This window comes from Pseudorca crassidens, chromosome 1, assembly GCF_039906515.1.
Source record: "Pseudorca crassidens isolate mPseCra1 chromosome 1, mPseCra1.hap1, whole genome shotgun sequence".
Lineage (NCBI taxonomy): Eukaryota > Metazoa > Chordata > Mammalia > Artiodactyla > Delphinidae > Pseudorca > Pseudorca crassidens.
The window spans coordinates 4,560,819-4,576,610 of NC_090296.1; the positions used below are offsets into that span (position 1 = coordinate 4,560,819).

A 15,792-nucleotide genomic window follows, 5' to 3' on the forward strand; every position below is an offset into this window, starting at 1 on the left:
GTTTTTGAAAAGGAAGTCCTGCCAGAGGTCAGCCGGGGCAGCACAGCAACCCCGCCCAGCGAGTCCCACAAGCCCCCGTTTCCAGAAGGCACGGCCCCAGGCAGGCTGGTGGGCAGTGGCCGGCAGGAGCACTCAGGGCCGTCCCTGTTATGTAACTGGGAGCAAAAGCAGGCAGGCTGGGCTGGGGGAGCCCGCCAGACGTCCACGCTAATGGAGTGCGTGCACACAGTCGGGTCCAAAGGCACACACTGTACTATGAAGCCATTTAAAATATTGCCAGAACCGTAGGGTTCGAGCCAGAAGGAAGACCTCTAGTTAGAGTTGGGGTGGGGGTTGGAGCCAGGGCAGTGGGTACCGCTGTCATTGTTTCATAACATACTAAGTTAATCTATTTGTTTTGACTTGCGCCTTTTAAATAGGGTTTCATCATTTAATGTGTTTTCCATCTTATCCGGTTACACGGGTAGGAGACCTTGTATTTGTTCACTCATGGGATGCTTCCCATCCCCAAAGTCCCACTTAATCAGCTGGGCAGGGAGATAGTATTTTTATAGCCTGTGCTTTCTGGTGCCTCACCTCCTTGCCCGTTTTCCCTTCCCTTGTTGATTTGAACCACCGCCATGTCAATGCTCTTCTTTTGACTTCCACACCAGAGCGAATTCTATGGGAGAACATGTGTCTGTCTCCTCCGGCCCTGCCACCACCCTGCCGTGACCTGTCCCAGGCCTTCAGCAGCTGCATAACAGGCATCCCTATTGGCACCAAGCCCAGGAGGCAGGGAGGTGTATGGAGGACCCCAGAATGCAGGGCAGGAGGCCTGGGGTCCAGGCCCGGCTGGGCTCCTCCCAGGTGAAGGACCGAGGGGGGACCACCCAGGACTCAGCCCGTCTTCTCTCCAAGCTTAACAGGCTCATTGACCTCCATCTCCCATGTGGCATCTCCAGGGCTTGGTTCAGGGCATGGAGCTGACAACCCACATTCATTCACCACTGTGCTACCACGTTGGACTGACCGGAAGTCGTTCAACCCCCTCCTTTTCCAGATGGGAGACCGGGACTCAGACCAACAGTGCATCACTCTTCATTCCATTAGAAAAGCATCGGTGCTCCCTCTACACCAAAATGGCAGAGCTCAAAACCATGGCCCCACCATGGGCCTCCTACCCACTCACGTGCAAGAGACGGCTTTCAGAAACACCCCCCATATCTGAGCGCTTCTCTCTCCAGAACTGCACCTTGGCTCCCAACCGCCTACAGGTTAAAGCCCCTCCCCTGCCTGCTCCCTGAGCTGTCCAGGCTCATCTCCCTCTGCACTTTATTTTTTTACGTTTTATTTTTTTTTAATTTTTATTGAAATATAGTTGATTTACAATGTTGTGTTAGTTTCAGGTGTACAGCAAAGTGGTTCTGTTATTTATATGTGTGTATATATATATTTAGATTCTTTTCCATTGTAGGTTATTACAAGATATTGAGTACGGTTCCCTGTGCTATACAGGAGGTCCTTGTTGGTTCTATTTTATATATACCAGTGAGTATATTTTAATCCTAAACTCCTAATTTATCCCTCCCCATGCTCTTTCCCCTTTGGTAACCATAAGTTTGTTTTCTATGTCTGTGAGTCTATCTCTGTTTTGTAAATAACTTCATTTGTATCATTTTTTTTAGATTCCACATATAAGTGATACCACATAATATTTGTCTTTGTCTGACTTACTTCACTTTTTTATGGCTGAGAAGTATTCCATTGTGTATATGTACCACATCTTTATCCATTCATCTGTTGATGGACATTTAGGTTGTTTCCATGTCTTGGCTATTGTAAATAGTGCTGCTATGAACATAGGGGTGCATGTATCTTTCTGAATTATAGTTTTCTGGATACATGCCCAGGAGTGGGATTGCTGGATCATATGGTAACTCTATTTTTAATTTTCTGAGGAACCTCCATACTGTTCTCCATAATGGCTGCACCAATTTACATTCCCACCAACAGTGGGAGGGTCCCCTTTTCTTCACACCCTCTCCAGCATTTTTTATTTGTAGCCCTTTTGAGGATGTCCCTCTGCCCTTTATTACTCTTCCTACTTTGGCAAAACGGTAGTTCTGGTCATCACGTAACATAACCTTCCACAACTTTAGCAGATTGTCCATCTCTGCCCAGAATGCCCCCTCTTCTCTCCCTTGGGTCACTCTTCATCCTTTAAGACTCAGCTGAGCTACCACCTCTCACCTTCCTCTGAGTGTCTCCCACTCTCTGTGTCAGCTGACCGGCTCCTGCCCTTGACTTCACCTCCATAACAATTCTGTCACATTCTATTATTATTGTCTTTTTTGGGTTGTATTATATGGGTTTTTTTAAATAAGTTTTTGTAAAAATAAATTTATTTATTTATTTATTTATTTATTTATGGCTGTGTTGTGTCTTCGCTGCTGTGCGCGGTCTTTCTCTAGTTGTGGTGAGCGAGGGCTGCTCTGTGTTGAGGTGCGTGGACTTCTCATTGTGGTGGCTTCTCTTGTTGCAGAGCACAGGCCCTAGGTTCACGGGCTTCAGTAGTTGTGGCACACAGGCTCAGTAGTTTTGGTGCAGGGGATTAGTTGCTCCGCGGCATGTGGCATCTTCCTGGACCAGGGCTCGAACCCTTGTCCCCTGCATTGGCAGGCAGATTCTTAACCACTGTGCCACCAGGGAAGTCCCTATTTGGGCTTTTTTGACTTTTTTCCCCCCAGATTGACAAGTAAAAATTGTATATATTTAAAGGGTGCAATGTGATGATTCAATATATGTATGCATTGTGAAGTGATTTCCACAATCAAGTTAATCCATCACCTCACCTTTTTTTTGGGGGGGGTGAGAATACTTAAGATCTTCTCTCTTAGCAAATATCAAGTTTACAATATATTATTATTAACTATAGTCACCATGCTGTACATTAGATCCCCAGAACTTATGCATCTTATAACTGGAGGTGTGTACCCTTTGACCAACATCTCCTTGTTTCTCCCACCCCCAACCCCTTGTGACAACCAGTCTACTCTCTGGTTATGAGTTCTATTTTTTTAGGTTTCACATATAATTGAGATCATATGGTATTTGTCTTTCTGTGTCTAGCTTATTTCATTTAGCATAATGTCCTCTGGGTTCATCACTGTTGTCCCAAATGGCAGGTTTTTCTTCTTTTTTTTTATGGCTGAATGATATTTTATTGTATATATGTACCACATGTTTTAATCCATTCATACATTGACAGATGCATAGGTTGTTTCCATATTTTGGTTACTGTGAATAATAGTGCAGATATCTCTTTGAGATCCTGATTTTGTTTCCTTTGGATGTATATCCAGAAATAGAAAATCTGAACAGGCAAATACTGAGTAAGGAGATTGAAATGGTAATAAAAAACTTCCCCCAAAGAAAAGCCCAGTCTTCATAGGTAAATTCTACCAAATATTTAAAGAAGAATGAATGCCAATCCTTTTCAAACTCTTCCAAAAAAGTTAAAGCAAACACTTTCAAACTTATTTTACAAGGCCGGCATTACTCTCATACCAAAGCCAGATAAGGACACTAGAAGAAATGAAAATTACAGGCCAATTACAGGCATTTGACAAAATTCAACATCCCTTCATGATGAAAACACTCAAGAAATTAGGTACAGGAAATTATTGATACCTCAGCTTAATAAAGGCTTTATATGACAAGCCCATTGATAGCATCACAATGAACAGCGAAAAGCTGAAAGGAATGGACTCTTACAAATATTGTCTTCCAATCCATGAAAATGGTATATCTCTCGATTAATTTGTCTGCTTTAATTTCTCTTACAGTTTTTAATATAAAATTTATGCATTTCCCTTGTTAAATTTATTCTAAATATGTTTGATGCTTTCATCAGTGGGATTATTTTCTTAATTTTTTCTTCAGATTGTTCATTGATAGTATATACAGATAGAATTGATTTTTTGTGCTCATATCTTGTGACCTTGCTAAACTTTCTTATTAGTTCTGGTAGTAATTTTATAGATACCTTAATATTTTCTATATGTAAGATCATGTCATCTGAGAATAAAGACAATTTTGCTTCTTCTTGTCCAAATTGTATGCCTTTAATTTTCTTTTATTGCCTTATTGCACTGACTAGAACCTCCAGCACATATTGAAGGGAAGTGATAAGAGCAGATATTCTTGTCTTCTCCTCAACCTTACAGAGAAAACATTCATTTTTCCCACTATTAAGTATGATGGTAGCTATAGGTTTTTTGTAGATGCACTTCATCAGGTTGAGAAAGATCCCTTCTATTCCTAGTTTTTTGAGAACTTTTATCATGAATGGGTATTAGATTTTGTCAAGTGATTTTATTGGATCTATTGATATGGTTTTTTCCTGCCTTTATTCCCTTAATATGGTGTACTACATTATTTGACTTTTGGATGTCAACCAACCTTCTATTTCTGGGATAAGCCTTCCTGCTTATCATGTAAAACCATCCTCATTTATCACTTGGATCAATTTGCTAAGATCGTGGCATCAATTTTCATGAGGGAGATTGGTCCATAGTTTTGTTTTCTTGTGATGTCTTTGTCAATCTTTGATATCAGGAGAATATGGCTTCATAAATTGAATACTTCCTGGGAAGTATTTTATACTCCTCTGTATTTTGAAAGGTTTAGTGAAGGGTTGCTGTTATTTTTTCCTTAAATGTTTGGTAGAACTCACCAGTGAAGTCATCCTGGCCTGGGTTTTATTTTGGGGAAGGTTTTAAATTACTAATTCCCATTTCTTTGCTTAGAGATTTTCCTTTTTCTTTTTTTTTCTTTACTAAGGTTTGATATTTTATGATTTTCCAGGAACTTTTCCTTATCTAAACTGTTTACGTTTTTGACAAAAATTTTAAGGGAAGGTTCATAACCTTCCCTTAAAATCCTTTTACTTCCCAGAATTCTGTATTGTTGTCTCCTCTTTCAATCTTGATTTTATTAAATCTTTCTTCTTTTCTAATATAATATTTTAAATATAAAATTTGCCTCTAAACATGGCTTTGATTACATCACAAATTTTAATGTCATATTTTCATTTTGTTTGATATACTTTTACAATTCCTTTTTATTTCTTCTTTGATTTATGCATTATTTAGAAGTGTGATGTTTGATTTCCAGGTATATGAGTATTTCCCTGATTTCTTTCTGTTGTTGATTTCTAATTTAACTTGTTGTGGTCAGAAAAGATACTTTATGTTATTTCAATTATTTTAAATTTGTTGACTACTTTTTATGCCTAGTATATGATTTATCCTGGGGAATGTTGCAGGTGTACTTGAAAAAAAAATGTGTTTTTTTCTGCTGTTAGGTGGATTGTTCTATATATATTAGTTAGGTCATATTTGCTAGTGGTTTTTAAGTCTTATATATTCTTATAGATTTTCTATTTGTTCTATCATTTACCAAAAGAAGATTATTTAAATTAACTATATTAAATATAAGTATAAAATTGTTGAAGTATCTATTACTCTTCTCCATTCTGTCAGTCTTCGTTTCATTATTTTAGGGCTCTGTTTTTAGGTGTATATACATTCATAACTATTCTTTCTCCCTGATGTTTCGATTCTTTATCATTATGAAATGTTCCTCTTTGGCTCTAGTAATGTCTCTTGTCTTAAAGTCTATTTTGCCTCATATTATTATAGCTATTGCAGGTCTTTTAAAATTACTACCTTTTCCCATCCTTTCACTTTCAATCTATTTGTATCTTTGAATCTAAAGTGTGTCTTTCATAGTCACCAATTAGTTGGATTTTGCTTTTCATGCAGTTTTACAAGCTCCAACTTTCAATTGGTGCATTTAATCCATTCACATTTAATATAATTATCAAGGTGGTTGGGTTTATGTCCACCACTTTGCAATTTGTATTCTGTATGACTCATGTGTTTTTATTACTCTTTTCCTCTTTTCCTGCCTCCTATATTGTTTAAAGCAATTTTCAAGGTGCAATTTTTATTCCTCTTTGAATTTTTTAGCTATATATTTTCTCTTAATCATTCTATGGATTACAATATGTATATTAAATTTATCACAATGTACTTCAGATTAATAATTTAATTCTGAGAAAATATAGCAATCTTACTGCAATCTTTGCTCCATTTCTTCACTTCTTTTTGAGTATATCTTTGTATAGCTTTTCTTAGTGGTTGAACTAGTTTATATACATAACATCACAGTCTACTGATGTCATCATTTTACTATTTCAAGGGAAGCTTAAAAAAAACTATATATATATATATATATATGTATATAGTCTTTAGTGTTCAGGAGTTTTACTGTGACATGTCTTGCCATGGATTTATTTGGGTTTATATCTCTTTGGAGTTCATTTAGTTTCTTAAATATTTAGGTTTATGGTTTTTTTGCCAAATTTGGGGGTTTTTCAGCCAGCCCCACACTATTTCCCCTCTCCTTCTGGGACTCCAATGACATGAATGTTACCTTCATGTTATAGTCACACAGGTCCCTGAAACTCTCTTCATTTTTAAAATCTGTTTTCTCTTTTCAAGTTCAGTGATTCTTCTTTCTGTCCTTCCCATTCTGCTGTTGAGCACATCCAATGATATGCTTAATTTGGCTATTGTATTTTCCCATTCTATAATTTTCATTAGGAATTTTTTAATATTTTCTATTTCTTTGCTAAAACTTTCGACTTTTCATTTTTTTCAACTATGATCGTCTATATACTTACCTTTCTAGTTAAGTTTTATACTTTCATGTGTTTTCATGTAACTAATTAACATCCTTTCATTTCAACTTGAAGAATTCCCTTTGGCTTTTCTTGTAAGGTAGGTCTAGGAGATGAACTACCTCAGCTTTAGTTTGTCTGGGGAAGTCTTTATCTTTTCCTTCATTTCTGAAGGGTAGTTTTGCCCAATACAGTATTCTTGGTTGGCAGTTTTTTCTTTCATATGGGAATATATCACCCCACTCATTTCTGGCCTGCAAGGTTTCTGCTGAGAAATATACTGATAGGCTCATGGGAGCTCCCCTGTATGTGATGAGTCACTTTTCTCTTTCTGTTTTCAGAATTCAGGCTTGGAGGAGTGGGGAAAGGGCAGCTGTTGCTCAATTGTTGTAAAGTTTCAGTTATGCAAGATGAATTAGTTCAAGGATCTCCTGTATAGAATAACGCCTAGAGTGGACAATAATTTACTATGCTCTTAATATTTTTTAATTTTAAATTTTGTTAAAATTTTGATTTTGTAAAATCTCAGGTTAAGAGTTCTTAACACACACACACATACACACACAGAGACACAAAGGGGCACAAGGGAACTTTTGGAGGTGATGGATCTATTACCTTGATCATAGTGATTGTTTCACAGGTGTATGCATAACTCATCACATTATGTAATCAATGTATGAAGCTTATTGTCTATCAATTATACTTCAATAAAGCTATTTAAAAACAAAAAGTATGAAGAAGTGCTGAAATAAGAAATTATAAAAAGAAAGAAATAAAGAAAAAGAAATGCTAAAGGAAATTCTTTATGATGAAGGGATATATTACTAGATAGACTATCGGAGAGAACATGAAGATCAATGAAAATAGTAAATATGTAGTAAATAAAGAGACTATTTTTTCTTAATTTTTTTAAAACAAGTGATTGCTGTTATAACAATGCAGCAATGTAATGTGGAGTTTCTTACATGTAGAAATGAAATATATACAATTGCACAAAAAATGGGAGAGGGGTAAATAACATACTGTTATAAGATTCTTATATATTCAGGGGTATATTATTCATTCAAGGTAGACGTGCTTACATGTTGTGATCCTTATAGTAACCATGAAAAGAATAATGCAAAGAAATATGCTTAAATATCCAAAATAGGAGATAGAATGGATTGTTAAATATACTTGATTAAGGCAGGAAAGGAGGAACAAAGAAAAAAGACAAGAGGGACAAATAGAAAACAAATAGCTAAGGTGGTTTGTGACCACCTAGAGGAGTAGGATAGGGAAGGTGGGAGGGAGGGAGACGCAAGAAGGAAGAGATATGGGAACATATGTATATGTATAACTGATTCACTTTGTTATAAAGCAGAAAGTAACACACCATTGTAAAGCAATTATACTCCAATAAAGATGTTAAAAAAGAAAACAAATAGCTAGATAGTTTATTTAAACCTGACCATACCCATAGTTACATTAGATGTAAACGGATTCTCCTGGTGTTAAAGAGGGACATTTCATACTAGAAGTATCAATTCATTAAGGAGACTTACTAATCCTAAATGCATTTGCACCTTAAAGCAGAGCTTCAAAATACACGAAGCAAAAATTGACAAAATAAAGGGAGAGATAACATGTCCACAATTATAGTTGGAGACTATAATGTTCCTCTTTCATAAATTTGTGGAACAAGTAGACCAAAAATCTGTAAGATATAGGACATTTGAATAACACTCTCCACCATATTGATGTAACTGACATTTATAGACTATTACAGCCAACAAATGCAGAATACACATTCTTTCCTCTTGCCCATGAAACTTCATCAAGACAGAACATATGTTGTGTTATAAAGCAAATTTTAGTATAGTATTTCAGAAGAATTAATGAAGAGTAAGTTCTCTGACTGCAATGGAATTAAAGTAGAAATCAATACAGAAAAGATAACTAGAAATTTTCGAATTTGGGGATATGAAGCAATGCACTTCTAAATAACCAATGGGTGGGTAAAAAAGACAAGAGAAATTAGAAAAATCTCAAACTTGATGAAAATGCAACATGTCAAAATACGTGGGGTACACACATTTACAAAATACCTAACCAGTAGTCCTCAAAACTGTCAAAATCATCAAAAACAAGGGAAGTCTGAAAAATGGTCACAGAGGAACCTTAAGAGACATGATGACAAAATGTTGCGTGTGCCCTGGATGGGATCCTGGAACTAAAAAAGGGCATTTGGCAAAAACTTAGGAAATCCACATAAAGTATGGACTTTAGTTAATAATAATGTATCAGTATTTGTTCATTAGTGTGACAAATCTGTCTTATATCTGTATGCATACTTACATCATACCTGTGAGATATTAACAATAGGGAAGCTAGGTATGTAGTGTACAGGAACTCTTTGTACTGTCTTTCTAAAATTTTTATAAATCTAAAAGTATTCTTAAAATTAATATTTTAAAAGATATGTGGGACTCAGCTAAATCAATTTTAAAGGAACATTGTAGGTTAAAATGTTTATATTAAAAAAGAATACAGGGGCTTCCCTGGTGGTGCAGTGGTTGGGAGTCCGCCTGCTGATGCAGGGGACACGGGTTCGTGCCCCGGTCTGGGAGGATCCCACGTGCCACGGAGCAGCTGTGCCTGTGGGCCATGGCCGCTGAGCCTGCGCGTCCGGAGCCTGTTGCTCTGCAACGGGAGAGGCCACAGCAGTGAGAGGTCCGCGTACCGCAAAAAAAAAAAAAAAAAAAGAATACAAATTTGAAATCAATGACTTATCTTCTATGTTAAGATAGCATGGAAGTAGATTACATAGAATATGGCCAAGCAATATAAAAAGCCAAGAAACCCAAAAGTCACTTCTTTAAAAACATTAATAAATGGATACAAATCTAGCAAGACTGATTTTTTAAAATAGAGAAAAATCAAACCTTCAATATCAGGAATGAAAGAGAGACCATCACTACTATTTTACAGACACTACTAAGATAATAAGGGAACATCATGAGCAAATTTATGCAAATTTATTCAACAACTTATATGAAATGGAAAATTCCCTTGAAAAACTCAACTTACTAAAGATAAGAAAAAACAGAAAATCTGAAAATTCCTATATTTATTTATTATGGAACTTGAATTTATAATTAAAGGCCCACGAAACTTCAGGCCCAGATGGCTTCATTTTTTATTTCATCAGACTTTTAAGGAAGAAATAATACCAACGCTAGGCAAAGTTTTTCAGAAAATAGGAATGAACGTTTCCCAATGCATTTTATGAGGACCATCTGATACCAAAATCTGAAAAGCATATTATAAGAAACAGAAAATTACAGACCAATATTGTTCAGGGACTGGAGGCAAAAATTTTCAAAATATTAGCAAATCAAATCCAACAGTATATAAAATGATAATACATAATGGCCAACTTAAGTTCATGTCTGGAATGCAAATTTCAGTTAACAATTTAAAAAATAGTTCAGGGTAAGTCATCCCATTAACAAATTAAAGAGAAAAATGATATGATCATCTATCTGATAGATGCATAAAAAGCATTTATAATGTTCAATGTTTACCTATGATTTAAAAATTAAAAAAAAACTCTCAGTGAACTAGTAATATTAGAAAACTTCCACAAAAAAGGAAATGTACCAAAAAAAAAAAACAAAAACCCATAGCTAATATCACACTTGATAGTGAAAGCCTGAACTTTCTCCCCCAAGATGAAAAATAAGGCAAAGATTTTCACTCTTACTACTTCTATTCCACATTGTTCTGGAGGTCATAGCAATTGCAATAAAGCAAGGGAAGTGTAAAAGATATAAAAATTACAAAGGAAGAAGTAAACTTTCTTTATTCTCAGATAACATGATTCTGTATATGAAAATCTCTTTTAAAAATCTACCCCAAAACCCCCTTATTCTAGAAGTAATAAGTTAATTTAGCAAAGTTTCAAGATAAATGGTGAGTATACAAAAATCAAATTTATTTCTAAATGCTAGCAAGAACAACTGAAAAATAAAATTTAAACATAATACCATTTAAAAGAACATAAAACATAAAAAATTAAATGTATTGTGTTCGTAAATTAAAGAAGACGCAAATACATGGGGAGCCGTGCCATAGTCATAAGTTGGAGACTCAGTGTTATTAGAATGTCAATTCTCCCCATATTGGTCTACAGATTCAACATAATCTCAATCAATATCTCAGCAGGCTTTCTAATAGAATTTGATAAACTGATTCTAAAATTTATATAGAAATGGACTTCCACCTCCAGCTAAGATGGAGTAACAGGGATCAAATGCACTCTTTCCTCTGAAACAACAGTAAGAAGACAAACATATAAAACAATGTTTTTCAAGACCCTCAACATCAGGCAAAGACGGACAGTGATCCCTGAGAGACAGGAAACCATTGAGGTGAACAATTGAGAAGAAGTCTCTTGTTCATGAATCAGAAAACTAAGTATTGTTAAAATTGCAAATCGACCCAAATCGATCTATAGATTTAATGCAATCACAATAAAAAACCCAACAGGCTTTATTTTTGGTAGAAATGGAAAAGCCAATTATAAAGTTTACATAAAAATGCATAGGACCTAACATGGCCACAATAACTTTGAAAAAATAAAAGTTAGGAGGTTAACTCTGATTTCCAGACTTATTAAAAAACTATCATGTAAAAACACTAATTTGAAAAGATATATACACCACCCCATGTTCATTGCACCATTATTTGCAATAGCCCAGACGTGGAAACAACCTAAGTGTCCATTGCTGGATGAATGGATGAAAAAATGTGGTGTATATATACAATGAAGTACTATTCAACCATAAAAAAAGAATGAAATCTTGCAATTTACGACAACATGGATGGACCTTGAGGGCATTATGCTAAGTGAATTAAAGCAGACAGATAAATATAAACACTGTATGATCTCCCTTACATGTGGAATTAAAAACAAACAAATGACACAAACATCAACAAAAACCAAGCTCACAGATACAGAGAATAGACTGGTGGTTGCCAGAGGTGGGGGTGGAGGAGTGGGTAAAGTGGGTGAAGGGGTCAAAAGGTACAATCTTCAGTTATAAAATTAATAAGTCAATGGGATACAATGTAGAGCATGGTAACTATAATTAATAATACTGTGTTGCATATTGGAAAGCTGCTAAGAGAGTAGATCTTCAAAGTCCCTATCACAAGAAATAATGTTTTGTGACTATGTAAAAAAAAAAGCTATAGTATGATATGGACCAAAGATGGACAAATACTTTAATGGAACAGAACAGTGAGTTTAAAATTGGACTGCAAAACTGATTTTTGACAAGAGTACAAAAATGGGGAAATGGAGGTCTTTTCAACAAATGGTGCTTGGTCAATTGGGTACCAGTAGCCCATAAGTTGGACTTTGATCTGACTTGCACCATATACAAAAATTAACTCAAAACAGGTTTTAGACCTAAATGTAAAACCTAAAACCATAAATCTTCTAAAGGAAAATATAAGAGAATATTTTTGTGACCTTGAGTTAGGCAAAGATTTCTTGGATATGATATTAACAGTGTGATTCACGAAAGAACAAATTGATAAATTATGCTTCACCAAATTGGAAACTGCTCTTCAAAAGACACTCTTAAGAGAATGAAAGGACAAATTACAGATTAGGAGAAAATATTTTCAAAGCATATATCTGACAAAGGACTTGTATCTAGAATATACAAAAATGTTCAAAACTCAGTAGTAAAAAAACAAAACCTGTGTTTGCTTCGGCAGCACATATACTAAAATTGGAACAATACAGAGAAGATTAGCATGGCCCTTGCGAAAGGATGACACGCAAATTCGTGAAGCGTTCCATATTTTTAGACAGCCTCTTCAATAAGTGGTGCTGGGGAAACTGGACAGCTACATGTAAAAGAATGAAATTAGAACACTCCCTAACACCATACACAAAAACAAACTCCAAATGGATTAAAGACCTAAATGTAAGGCCAGACTCTATAAAAACTGTTAGAGGAAAACATAGGCAGAACACTCTATGACATAAATCACAGCAAGATCTTTTTTGACCCACCTCCAGACACTTTAAAACTCTTAGAGGAAAACATAGGCAGAACACTCTATGACATAAATCACAGCAAAATCCTTTTTGACCCACCTCCTAGAGAAATGGAAATAAAAACAAAAATAAACAAATGGGACCTAATGAAACTTAAAAGCTTTTACACAGCAAAGGAATCCATAAACAAGACGAAAAGGCAACTGTAAGAATGGGAGAAAACATTTGCAAATGAAGCAACTGACAAAGGATTAATCTCCAAAATTTACAAGCATCTCATACAGCTCAATAGCAAAAGAACAAACAACCCAATCCAAAAATGGGTGGAAGACCTAAGTAGACATTTCTCCAAAGAAGATATACAGATTGCCAACAAACACATGAACGGATGCTCAACATCACTAATCATTAGAGAAATGCAAATCAAAACTACAGTGAGGTATCACCTCACACCAGTCAGAATGGCCATCATCAAAAAATCTACAAACAATAAATGCTGGAGAGGGTGTGGAGAAAAGAGAACCCTCTTGAACTATTGGTGGGAACGTAAATTGATACAGCCACTATGGAGAACAGTATGGAAGTTCCTTAAAAAACTAAAAATAGAACTACCATACGACCCAGCAATCCCACTATGGGGCATATACCCTGAGAAAACCATAATTCAAAAAGAGTCATGTACCACAATGCCCATTGCAGCTCTATTTACAATAGCCAGGATGTGGAAGCAACCTAATTGTCCATCGACAGATGAATGGATAAAGATGTGGCTCATATATACAATGGAATATTATTCAGCCATAAAAAGGAACGAAATTGAGTTATTTGTAGTGAGGTGGATGGACTTAGAGTCTGTCATACAGAGTGAAGTAAGTCAGAAAGAGGAAAACAAATACTGTATGCTAACACACACATATGGAATCTAAAAAAAAAAAAAAAAAGGTTCTGAAGAACCTAGGGACAGGACAGGAATAAAGATGCAGACATAAAGAATGGACTTGAGGACACGGGGAGGGGGAAGGGTAAGGTGGGATGAAGTGAGAGATTGGCATGGACTTATATATACTATCAAATACAGCCACATAGCACAGGGAGATCAGCTCAGTGCTTTGTGACCACCTAGAGGGGTGGGATAGGGAGGGTGGGAGAGAGACACAAGAGGGAGGATATATGCGGATATATGTATATGTATAGCTGATTCACTTTGTTATAAAGCAGAAACTAACACACCATTGTAAAGCAATTATACTCCAATAAAGATGTTAAAAAATAAAACAACGAATTTTTAAAGTGCACAAAATACTTGAATATACACTTCACCAAGGAAGACATATAGATGGCAAATAAACAGAAAAATAGGCTCAACATTTGTATCATATATGAACTACGGATTAAAACCACAGCATGGAGTTTCCTTAAAAAAACAAAAAATAGAGCTATCATATGATCTAGCAGTCCCACTCTTGAGCTTATGCCCAGAGAAAACCATAATTTGAAAAGATACATGCACCACAATGTTCATAGTAGCACTATTTACAATAGCCAAGACATGGAAGCAACCTAAATGTCCATTGACAGAAGACTGGATAAAGAAGATGTGGTATATGTATATATATATATATATATATGGAATATTACTCAGCCATAAAAAAGAATGAAATAATGCCATTTGCAGCAACATTGATGGACCTAGACATGATCATACTAAGTGAAGTAAGTCAAAGACAAATGTCATATGTTGTCGCTTATATGTGAAATCTAAAACAATGATACAAAAAACTAAAATCTAAAAAACTTATTTATAAGACAGAAACAGACATGGAAATCAGACTTACGGTTACCAAAGAGGAAAGCAGGGGAGGAATAAATTAGGAGTTTGGGATTAACATATACACACTGCTGTATATAAAATAGATAACCAACAAGGATCTACTGTATAGCACAGGGAACTCTACTCAATACTCTATAATAACCTCTATGGGAAAAGAATCTGAGAAAGAATAGATATATGTATATGTATGACTGAATCACTTTGCTGTACACCTGAAACTAACACAACATTGCAAATCAACTATACTCCAATATAAAATAAAAATGAAAAAACCACAATGAAATAGCACTGCATGCTACAGAGTACGATTAAAATGAAAAGACTGACCAAACCAAACGCTAACAAAAATGTGGAACAACTGAAACTCTCATATATGGCTGGTGTGGATGCAAAACACCACAGCACTTTGAAAATCAGTTTGGCGGTTCCTAAAACGTGAAACATACCCCCACCATATGTTCTGGCCATGCCACTCTCAGATATTTACACAAGAGAAAAGAAAGCACATGTTGACAAACATACTTGTGCACGAATATTCACAGTGGGTCTGTTTTTAATACCTCCAAATGGGAAACAACCCCAGATCTCCAGCAATCAGTAGATGGATAAATAAATTTTAGTATATTCATAGAATGAAATGCTACTGAGCAATGAAAGAAGAGAATTATTGATACACTTAATATGTATGGGTCTCGGAAAAATTGAGTGAAAGATATCAGATTAAAAAAATGTACCTACAGTAGATTCCATATAAGTAAACTCTAGAAAGTACATACTAATCTGAGCGCAGAAAGCATGTCAGGGGTTGTCTGGAGGGAGGGGAGGAGGGAACGTAGCCATTACAAAGGGACCAAAGGAAACTTCAGGGGACGATGGATATATTCATTTGCCTGATAGTGGGGATGGTTTCACAGGTACATACATATATTTCAAATCCTATCAAATTTTACACTTAAAATATATGCAGTTAATTGTATGTCAGTTATTATATCTCAGTAAAGCTGTTCAAAAATTTATATGGGGCTTCCCTGGTGGCGCAGTGATTGAGAGTCCGCCTGCCGATGCAGGGGACGCGGGTTCGTGCCCCGGTCCGGGAAGATCCCACATGCCGCGGAGCGGCTGCGCCCGTGAGCCATGGCCACTGAGCCTGCGCGTCCGGAGCCTGTGCTCCACAACGGG

General features: G+C 36.0%; 1 non-coding gene across 1 annotated transcript; it reads left to right on the top strand.

The window, feature by feature from the left end:
* The first annotated feature begins 12,480 nt into the window (after positions 1-12,480).
* LOC137208183 (U6 spliceosomal RNA) lies at positions 12,481-12,587 on the top strand. The gene has a single exon (XR_010935521.1). It is a non-coding gene; the product is annotated as a U6 spliceosomal RNA (small nuclear RNA).
* The last annotated feature ends 3,205 nt before the right edge of the window (positions 12,588-15,792 follow it).